The following is a 9848-nucleotide window of genomic DNA, read 5'->3' on the forward strand; positions in this document are numbered from 1 at the left end:
TTTGTGTGGAAAAATTGGTGTTTTTTTGGGGGGGATTTTGGGGGTTTTTGGGGGTGTCAGAAGGGCTGGGAGAGCTCCAGGAGACGCCGAGAGAATTGGGAGAAAATCCGGGAATTTTGGGGAAAAATGGAGTGAAAAAAAATGGGGAATTTTGGGGGGAAAAAAAAAAAAATCCGGGAATTTTGGGGGAAAATCGAGGAGAAACCCGTGCAGTTCGGGTGACAGAAATCGCCTCTTTTTTGGGTGGCTTTAATGGGATTTTGGGGGTGGGGAAAAGCCCCCCGCTCCCCATTGGCCGCTGGGCTGAACTGGGCTGAACTGGGCTGAACTGGGAGCCGCCGGGGCGGCTTTGCCCCGCCCCTCGCTTCCCATTGGCCGCTTCCTCCCGTCTCTACGCTCCCATTGGCCGACCGCGCTGTCACTCACAAATCACCGCCCCCTCACCGCGCTTTTCCCGCCCTGCGCTCCCATTGGCCCGCGTCTTTCCCGCCCCGCGCTCCCATTGGCTGGCGCGCCAGGTGGGCGTGGCCGGGCGCGGCTCGGCGGGAAGCCCGTGAGGGGAAGCGGCTCCGGGAGGGGGGGGGGGCGGAAATTTGGGGGAAAATTTGGCAAAAACGGGGTCGGGAATGCGGAGAAGGGGCTGGGAAAGGTTCCCGACGGCTCCCGGCTGCTTCTGCGGGCACTTCTGGGCGGTTTCCGCGTGGCTTTTGGAGGAAAACCGCGGTTTCGGCGCGGTTCGCGGCGTTTGTGAGAGGGGGCCTGGAGGTGGGGGTGCAGGGGGGGGCTCGGTGTTCCCTGAGGGGTTTGCGGGGGTCCGGAGGGGGCTTCGGGTGGTTCTGAGGGGGATTTGGGGCATCCTCGAAGGCTTTTATCGCGTCCTTGACGGGGTTTATGGGGTCCTTGAGGAGGCGTGCAGCGTCCTTGAGGGGCTTTGGAGGATCCTGAGGGGTTTGGGGGAGGTCCTGAGGGGAGCCTGGGACGTCCTGACGGGAATTTGCGGCTTCCTGAGTGACGCTTTGGATCTCTGAGGGGATTTTGGGGTTCCCTGAGGGGGGGGGGGCATTTGGGGGTTGCCTGAGGGGGAAAAGGAGATTTTTTTGACTTCCTTGATTTAATTTCGGGGAGGTTCCTCACCCCCAATTCCAGACGCCTCCGATGGCTCTTGAGGAGCTGCCGAGCCTGGACCTGCTGCTGCCAGGTGAGAACTCCCTCCAAAAAAAAAAAAAAAACCCCAGAAAAACAAAATAAAAAAAAACAAACCCCACCCCCATCTCCCTAAATCTCTTGGTTTTTCTCCCCAAAAATAATAAAAAAAAAAAAACGCAGGTGAAGACCCCCCGGGACCCCCAAATTCCGCCACCCCTCAGGAGTTGGGAGCCCACCCGGGGCTGGCTCGGCTGCTGCAGGATTTGGGGGGGCTCCTGGGGGGGGATGGGCTCAGCCCCCCCCTGCAGAAGGAGCTGCGCCAGGTGGGGCTGCAACCCCAAATTTGGGGCTGCAACGGGGACGGGGATGGGATTCAATGTGGGATTGGGCTGAAATTCCTCTTTTTCATCCCCAAATTTTGACCGGCAATTCCCCCCCCTCCCCCCCCCCTCCCCTTTCCGATTTCCTCGTTTTTCCCCCCAAAAAAAACCGAGGCGAAAATCGCTCCGGATTTCCCGATTTCCCCCCAGTTTTAGCCCCAAATTGCCGTGAATGTCTCCGTTTTCCCAGATTTTAGCCCGAATTTGCTCGAAATTTCCCGTTTTCCTGGGTTTTAGCCCCAAATTCCCTCTCTTTGCCCAAATTCTTCCAACATTGCCCTGAATCTTCCCGGCTTTGGGGTACTCTGGGGGTCCCTGGGTTGGGTTTTGGGGATTTTGGGGGTCCCTGGGTGGGATTTTGGGGGTCCCTGGGTTGGATTTTGGGGATTTTGGGGGACCCTGGGTGGGATTTTGGGGTTTTTGGGGGTCCCTGGGTTGGATTTTGGGGATTTTGGGGGTCCCTGGGTTGGATGTTGGGGTTTTTGGGGGGCCCTGAGTTGGATTTTGGGTGGGATTTTGGGGTTTTTGGGGGTCCCTGAGTTGGATTTTGGGGTTTTTGAGGGTCCCTGGGTTGGATTTTGGGGATTTTGGGGGACCCTGGGTGGAATTTTGGGGTTTTTGGGGGTCCCTGGGTTGGATTTTGGGGTTTTTGGGGGTCCCTGGGCTGGATTTTGGGGGTCCCTGGGTGGGATTTTGGGGGGTTTTAGGTGGGATTTTGGGGGTATTTGCGGGTCCCTGGGTTGGATTTTGGGTATTTGGGGGTCCCTGGGTGGGATTTTGGGTGGGATTTTGGGGTTTTTGGGGCTTTTTGGGGGTCCCTGAGGTGTTTTTGGGGTCCCCCCAGGCCGAGGAGCTGCTGGCCCGGGCCCGGGGGCTGTGGCTGCCCCTGGAGCTGCTCTGGCGCCTTCTGGGGGAGCTGATCCGGGACCCCCGAGACTTCGACCCCCCCGTGAGTCCCAAATCCCCCCCAAAATTCCCTCAAAACCCCCCCAAAATCCTCCCAAAAATTCCCTCTAAAATCCCCCCAAAATTCCCTCGAAACCCCCCCCAAATTCCCTCAAAACCCCCCCAAAATCCTCCCAAAAATTCCCTCTAAAATCCCCCCAAAATTCCCTCTAAAATCCTCCCAAAATTCCCTCTAAAATCCCCCCAAAATTCCCTCGAAAATCCTCCCAAAATTCCCTCTAAAATCCCCCCAAAATTCCCTCGAAACCCCCCCCAAATTCCCTCAAAACCCCCCCAAAATCCTCCCAAAAATTCCCTCTAAAATCCCCCCAAAATTCCCTCTAAAATCCCCCCAAAATTCCCTCGAAAATCCCCCCAAATTCCCTCAAAACCCCCCCAAAATTCCCTCAAAACCCCCCCAAAATTCCCTCAAAACCCCCCCAAAATTCCCTCAAAACCCCCCCAAAATTCCCTCAAAACCCCCCCAAAATTCTCTCAAAACCCCCCCAAAATTCCCTCAAAACCCCCCCAAAATTCCTACCCAACCCCCAAAGTTCCCAAAATCGCCCCAAAACCCCCCCAAAATTCCTTCCCAACCCCCTCAAAGTCCCCAAAACCTCCCCAAAATCCCCCAAATCCCCGAAACCTCCCCCAAATCCCTGAAACCCCCCCAAAATTCCTTCCCAACTCCCCCCAAAATCCCCCCAAAACCCCCCCAGAAATCCTTCCCAGCCCCCTCAAAGTCCCCAAACCCCCCAAAATCCCCCAAATCCCCCCAAATCCCCCCAAAATCCCTTCCCAGCCTCCCCAAAGCTCCCAAAATCCCTTCCCAACCCCCTCAAAGTCCCCAAAACCTCCCCAAAGTTCCCAAAACCTCCCCAAAGTTCCCAAAATCCCCCCAAAATCCCTTCCCAAGCCCCCAAATCCCCCCCAAATCCCCCAAATCCCCCCAAAATCCCTTCCCAACCCCCAAAATCCCCCCAAATCCCCCCAAAACCCCCAAATCCCCCCAAAATCCCCCCAAAATCCCCCCAAATCCCCCCAAAATCCCCCAAATCCCCCCAAAATCCCTTCCCAAACCCCCCAAAGTTCCCAAAATCCCCCCAAAATCCCTTCCCAACCCTCCCAAAATCCCCCCAAATCCCCCCAAAATCCCTTCCCAACCCCCCAAAATCCCCCAAATCTCCCCAAATCCCCCCGAAATTTCTTCCCAACCCCCCCAAATCTCCCAAAATCCCCCCCAAATCCCTTCCCAACCCTCCTAAAATCCCCCCAAATCCCCCCAAAACCCCCAACCCCCCCCAAAATCCCCCCAAATCCCCCCAAAATCCCTTCCCAACCCCCCCAAATCTCCCCAAATCCCCCAAAATCCCTTCCCAACCCTCCCAAAATTCCCCCAAATCCCCCCAAAATCCCCCCAAATCCCCCCAAAATCCCCCAAATCCCCCCAAAATCCCTTCCCAACCCCCCCAATGTTCCCAAAATCCCCCCAAATCCCCCCAAAATCCCTTCCCAACCCCCCAAAATCCCCCAAATCCCCCCAAAATCCCCCCAAATCCCCCCAAAATCCCTTCCCAACCCTCCCAAAATCCCCCCAAATCCCCCCAAATCCCCCCAAAATCCCCCAAATCCTCCCAAAATCCCTTCCCAACCCCCTCAAAGTTCCCAAAATCCCCCAAATCCCCCCCAAATCCCCCCCAAAATCCCCCCAAATCCCCCAAATCCAGTCCCGGGCGCTGTTCCCCCCCTCAGGCTCTGGGGCGCTGCAGCTGCAGCTGAGCTGGGCCCGTCTGCGCCGGGGCCCCCCCGAGGCGGCCGCGCTCGTCCCCCGCCCCCAGGTGAGACCCCAAAAGCCCCAAATCCGCCCCAAAATCCGCCCCAAGTACACCCCAAGTACACCCGGCACCCCAAAAGCCCCAAATCCGCCCCAAATCTGCCACCAAATGCCCCAAATCCACCCCAAATCCACCCCAAAATCCACCCCAAGTACACCCCGAATACACCCGGCACCCCAAAAGCCCCAAATCCGCCCCAAAATCTGCCACAAAATGCCCCAAATCCGCCCCAAATCCACCCCAAATACACCCCAAATACACCCGGCACCCAAAAGCCCCAAATCCGCCACAAATCTGCCACCAAATGCCCCAAATCTGCCCCAAAATCTGCCACCAAATGCCCCAAATCTGCCCTAAATCTGCCCCAAATTCGCCCCAAATCCGCCCCAAGTACACCCCGAATACACCCGGCACCCCAAAAGCCCCAAATCCGCCCCAAAATCTGCCACAAAATGCCCCAAATCCGCCCCAAGTACACCCTGAATACACCCCAAATACACCCGGCACCCCAAAAGCCCCAAATCCGCCCCAAAATCTGCCACAAACCGCCCCAAAATCCACCCCAAATCCACCCCAAATACACCTGGCACCCCAAAAGCCCCAAATCTGCCCCAAATCCACCCCAAATCCACCCCAAATCACCCCAAATCCACCCCAATACACCCCAAGTACACCCCGAATACACCTGGCACCCCAAAAGCCCCAAATCTGCCCCAAAATGCCCCAAATCCACCCCAAATCCACCCCAAAATCCACCCCAAAATCCACCCCAAGTACACCCCAAATACACCCGGCACCCCAAAAGCCCCAAATCCGCCCCAAATCTGCCACCAAATGCCCCAAATCCACCCCAAATCCACCCCAAAATCCACCCCAAGTACACCCCGAATACACCCGGCACCCCAAAAGCCCCAAATCCGCCCCAAAATCTGCCACAAAATGCCCCAAATCCGCCCCAAATCCACCCCAAATCCACCCCAAATACACCTGGCACCCCAAAAGCCCCAAATCTGCCCCAAATCCACCCCAAATCCACCCAAAATCACCCCAAATCCACCCCAATACACCCCAAGTACACCCCGAATACACCTGGCACCCCAAAAGCCCCAAATCTGCCCCAAAATCTGCCACAAAATGCCCCAAATCAACGCCAAATACACCCCAAATACACCCCAAATACACCTGGCACTCCAAAAGCCCCAAATCTGCCCCAAATCCGCCCCAAATCCGCCCCAAATCCACCCAAAATCACCCCAAATCCACCCAAAATACACCCTAAGTACATCCTGAATACACCTGGCACCCCAAAAGCCCCAAATCTGCCCCAAATCCACCCCAAATCCACCCCAAACCACCCCAAAATCCACCCCAAGTACACCCCAAGTACACCTGGCACCCCAAAAGCCCCAAATCCGCCCCAAATCCACCCCATGCCACCCCAAAATCCACCCCAAATCCACCCAAAATACACCCTAAGTACACCCCGAGTACACCTGGCACCCCAAAAGCCCCAAATCCGCCCCAAAATCTGCCACCAAATGCCCCAAATCAACCCCAAATCCACCCCAAAATCCACCCCAAATCCACCCCAAATACACCTGCCACCCCAAAAGCCCCAAATCTGCCCCAAATCCACCCCAAATCCACCCAAAATCACCCCAAATCCACCCCAATACACCCCAAGTACACCCCGAATACACCTGGCACCCCAAAAGCCCCAAATCTGCCCCAAAATCTGCCACAAAATGCCCCAAATCCACCCCAAATACACCTGGCACTCCAAAAGCCCCAAATCTGCCCCAAATCCGCCCCAAATCCGCCCCAAATCCACCCAAAATCACCCCAAATCCACCCAAAATACACCCTAAGTACATCCTGAATACACCTGGCACCCCAAAAGCCCCAAATCTGCCCCAAATCCACCCCAAATCCACCCCAAACCACCCCAAAATCCACCCCAAGTACACCCCAAGTACACCTGGCACCCCAAAAGCCCCAAATCCGCCCCAAATCCACCCCAAACCACCCCAAAATCCGTCCCAAATCCACCCAAAATACACCCTAAGTACACCCCGAGTACACCTGGCACCCCAAAAGCCCCAAATCCGCCCCAAAATCTGCCACAAAATGCCCCAAATCCACCCCAAATCCACCCCAAGTACACCCCGAATACACCTGGCGCCCCAAAAGCCCCAAATCCACCCCAAATTCGCCCCAAAATGCCCCAAAATCCACCCCAAATCACCCCAAATCCACCCCAATACACCCCAAGTACACCCCGAATACACCTGGCACCCCAAAAGCCCCAAATCTGCCCCAAAATCTGCCCCAAAATGCCCCAAGTCCACCCCAAACCAGCCCAAATCCACCCAAAATCCACCCCAAGTACACCCCAAATCCACCTGGCACCCCAAAAGCCCCAAATCCGCCCCAAATCCGTCCCAAACCACCCCAAAATCCACCCCAAGTACACCCCGAATACACCTGGCACCCCAAAAGCCCCAAATCTGCCCCAAAATGCCCCAAATCCACCCCAAATCCACCCCAAAATCCACCCCAAAATCCACCCCAAGTACACCCCAAGTACACCTGGCACCCCAAAAGCCCCAAATCCGCCCCAAATCTGCCACCAAATGCCCCAAATCTGCCCCAAATTCGCCCCAAATCCGCCCCAAGTACACCCCGAATACACCCGGCACCCCAAAAGCCCCAAATCCGCCCCAAAATCTGCACAAAATGCCCCAAATCAACCCCAAATACACCCCAAATACACCCCAAATACACCTGGCACTCCAAAAGCCCCAAATCTGCCCCAAATCCGCCCCAAATCCGCCCCAAATCACCCAAAATCACCCCAAATCCACCCAAAATACACCCTAAGTACATCCTGAATACACCTGGCACCCCAAAAGCCCCAAATCTGCCCCAAATCCACCCCAAATCCACCCCAAACCACCCCCAAAATCCACCCCAAGTACACCCCAAGTACACCTGGCACCCCAAAAGCCCCAAATCCGCCCCAAATCCACCCCATGCCACCCCAAAATCCGTCCCAAATCACCCCAAATCCACCCCAAATCCACCCCAAATCCACCCCAAATACACCTGGCACCCAAAAGCCCCAAATCTGCCCCAAATCCGCCCCAAAATGCCCCAAAATCCACCCAAAAATCACCCCAAATCCACCCCAAATCCACCCCAAGTACACCCCGAATACACCTGGCGCCCCAAAAGCCCCCAAATCCACCCCAAATTCGCCCCAAAATGCCCCAAAATCCACCCCAAAATCCACCCCAAATCCACCCCAATACACCCCAAGTACACCCCGAATACACCTGGCACCCCAAAAGCCCCAAATCTGCCCAAAATCTGCCCCAAAATGCCCCAAGTCCACCCCAAACCAGCCCAAATCCACCCAAAATCCGCCCCAAGTACACCCCAAATCCACCTGCCACCCCAAAAGCCCCAAATCCGCCCCAAATCCGTCCCAAACCACCCCAAAATCCACCCCAAGTACACCCCGAATACACCTGGCACCCCAAAAGCCCCAAATCTGCCCCAAAATGCCCCAAATCCACCCCAAATCCACCCCAAAATCCACCCCAAAATCCACCCCAAGTACACCCCAAGTACACCCGGCACCCCAAAAGCCCCAAATCCGCCCCAAATCTGCCACCAAATGCCCCAAATCTGCCCCAAATTCGCCCCAAATCCGCCCCAAGTACACCCCGAATACACCCGGCACCCCAAAAGCCCCAAATCCACCCCAAAATCCGCCACAAACCGCCCCAAAATCCACCCCAAATCCACCCCAAATACACCCCAAATACACCTGGCACCCCAAAAGCCCCAAATCTGCCCCAAATCCGCCCAAATCCACCCAAAATACACCCTAAGTACATCCTGAATACACCTGGCACCCCAAAAGCCCCAAATCTGCCCCAAAATCTGCCACCAAATGCCCCAAATCTGCCCTAAATCTGCCCCAAATTCGCCCCAAATCCGCCCCAAGTACACCCCGAATACACCCGGCACCCAAAAGCCCAAATCCGCCCCAAAATCTGCCACAAAATGCCCCAAATCCGCCCCAAATCCACCCCAAATCCACCCCAAATACACCTGGCACCCAAAAGCCCCAAATCTGCCCCAAATCCACCCCAAATCCACCCCAAATCACCCCAAATCCACCCCCAATACACCCCAAGTACACCCCGAATACACCTGGCACCCCAAAAGCCCCAAATCTGCCCCAAAATCTGCCCCAAAATGCCCCAAGTCCACCCCAAACCAGCCCAAATCCACCCAAAATCCGCCCCAAGTACACCCCCAAATCCCACCTGGCACCCCAAAAGCCCCAAATCCGCCCAAATCCGTCCCAAACCACCCAAAATCCACCCCAAGTACACCCCGAATACACCTGGCACCCCAAAAGCCCCAAATCTGCCCCAAAATGCCCAAATCCACCCCAAATCCACACCAAAATCCACCCCAAAATCCACCCCAAGTACACCCCAAGTACACCTGGCACCCCAAAAGCCCCAAATCCGCCCCAAAATCTGCCACAAAATGCCCCAAATCTGCCCCAAATCCACCCCAAATCCGCCACAAATCACCCCGAATACACCTGGCACCCCAAAAGCCCCCAAATCCGCCCCAAATCCACCCCAATCCACCCCAAAATCCACCCCAAGTACACCTGGCACCCCAAAATCCCCAAATCTGCCCCAAAATGCCCAAATCCACCCTAAAATCCCCCAAATCCATCCAAACTCCACCCAAACTCCCCCAAAATGCCCCGAACTGGCCCCAAAATGCCCAAACTGACCCCAAAAATCCCCCAAATCCACCCCAAAATCCCCCAAATCCACCCCAAACTCCCCCAAAAAGCCCCAAACTGACCCCAAAATTCCCCAAACTGACCCCAAAAAGCCCCAAACTGACCCCAAATGCCCCAAATTGACCCCAAAATGCCCCAAATCCACCCCAGAATCCCCCAAATCTGCCCCAAAATGCCCAAAATCCACCCCAAAATCCACCCGGGGAACCCCCAAAATCCCCAAACTGACCCCAAAATCCCCCAAATCCACCCCAAACTCCCCCAAAAAGCCCCAAACTGACCCCAAAATGCCCCAAACTGACCCAAAAATCCCCAAATCCACCCCAAACTCCCCCAAAAAGCCCCAAACTGACCCCAAAATGCCCCAAACTGACCCCAAAATCCCCCAAATCCACCCCAAACTCCCCCAAAAAGCCCCAAACTGACCCCAAAATGCCCAAACTGACCCAAAATGCCCAAATTGCCCCAAAAAGCCCCAAACCGACCCCAAAATTCCCCAAACTGACCCCAAAATGCCCAAACTGACCCAAAATGCCCCGAATTGACCCCAAAATTCCCCGCAGCCCCCGCAGGTGCTGCCCCGGCTGCTCCCGGAGCTGCAGCGGCGCCTGCGGGAAAAAGCGGGAAGAAGCTCCGGAGTTTCCTGCTGGGACCCCCCAAAATCCCCCAAATCCACCCCAAAATCCCCCAAATCCACCCCAAAAT

The sequence above is a fragment of the Aphelocoma coerulescens genome, unplaced genomic scaffold, assembly GCF_041296385.1.
Source record: "Aphelocoma coerulescens isolate FSJ_1873_10779 unplaced genomic scaffold, UR_Acoe_1.0 HiC_scaffold_345, whole genome shotgun sequence".
Taxonomy (NCBI): Eukaryota; Metazoa; Chordata; class Aves; order Passeriformes; family Corvidae; genus Aphelocoma; species Aphelocoma coerulescens.